We start from the raw sequence: 1642 nt of genomic DNA on the forward strand, positions 1-1642 counted from the left end.
TTAACAATATCTGGTGCCTGCTACCAGCCATGTTAGCCAGCTGTGGGGCATCCTCCTCAGGTAGTCTACCAAAAGCCTGAAGTTTTGTCACCGAGGGTGGAGTGTTTACAATAATGTACAAGTTCAACCATTTTTAATTATTTTGAAAAGAAATAATCCAGACATATCTCAAATGTCTTTAATTGGTACTGCCTATTTTTTTCACTGTCCACTATCAAAAGATACGGAATTAGGAAGAGGCCCTAAATATTTTTTCCTGTTCAGATAAACAGAGGAAAAAACCCATAAAAATTGAAAATGCCTACATAGAAAAATGGGTGGCATCAATTTGTAAAACAGCCTCTGAGAGCCTTTCAACCATAAGAACAACTGCCTTGAAAACTGTGCTGTCACCACACTGTGAAGATGACTTCATAGCAAGTGTTGTGGCAGCTGATGTTCTTCATCTCCCCACAGCTTGGGAGCAGAAATTTTATCAACTGCAACATACTGAACCAACTCTCATATTATCTTATTACTCTTTTCCACAAAAAATATTTTCTCAGAAATACTTATAATTTAGTCTATCATTAAAATTACAACCCCTGGTTTGGTTTTCTCTTTTTGTTGGCTTTTTTTGGTGATGGTAGTGATGGTTGGTTGGTTTGCTTTGGTTTTCTTTTTTCCCCCAAAATTGTTTTATTTGTATCTGTTTTGCAAACAGATATAAACTTTTTGATGACTTCTGAATTCAATGCTTATAGCACCTGCTTGTCTATGCCTGTATACCCAGAGGTCCTGTAGCTCCCTCCTGTATGGATTTTATTTTTGGTTTTAAATTCTAGTAAAAGATGTAATCCATGTAGACACACTCTCATTAGAGCACAAGACCGACAAGATACCTGAACGACAGACAGAACCAGCGCTGGGGAGGACAGTGCAAACTAGAGAATCTGTAGGATTTTTGCACTGTGTAAAGCACAAGTGTATCTGTAAGATACGTTCTGATTGAAAGATATATAAACCCAGCAATTAAAATCGTCTTCCATGACAGCAGACGACAAGATGGTTAAATCCACTTCAACCAGTACGGCCCTTGACAAAACTTCAATATGACTACTGCAAGAGGAAAATCACAAAGATACATAATGTAAAGTCGGGCATATGCAAGGAATTACTGCTGATACCTGAGTTTAACTCACATACTTTGCAGTTTTCCAGCCATCAATGACTTTCCCTTCCCTCAGTCCCTCCCCATAGAACAGCTTGTAAGTAATAACCCTACTGGCTTCTTTGATGCTACAGCAAAATGAGTTAGACCCTCTGTATACACTTACAAGTAAAAAATCATGTCAAGGAAAACTTGAACTGCTGAAACGCAGAGTTGCAGGGATGAGACAAAAGGTGGAGGACCCATTATGATAGAGTAGTGTGGGATATGCCCAGCCACTGCCCTGGAGGAATGTCTGCTGAGATAAAAGATTTCACAATCGCCCGGCAGGACTCCCTGGAAAGGTGACTACTTGAGTCATGGTGAGGAAAAGTAGACCCACAATCCTTTGGGAGACCCTATGCAGATCATTCTGTAACCCATTGGTCTATCCCAGACCCTCTGTAATCCATTGGTCCCCTTGCTGATCCCCTGTATCCCTATAAAAGACCA

Source organism: Corvus brachyrhynchos, unplaced genomic scaffold, assembly GCF_000691975.1.
Source record: "Corvus brachyrhynchos isolate BGI_N302 unplaced genomic scaffold, ASM69197v1 scaffold194, whole genome shotgun sequence".
NCBI classification, from domain to species: Eukaryota; Metazoa; Chordata; class Aves; order Passeriformes; family Corvidae; genus Corvus; species Corvus brachyrhynchos.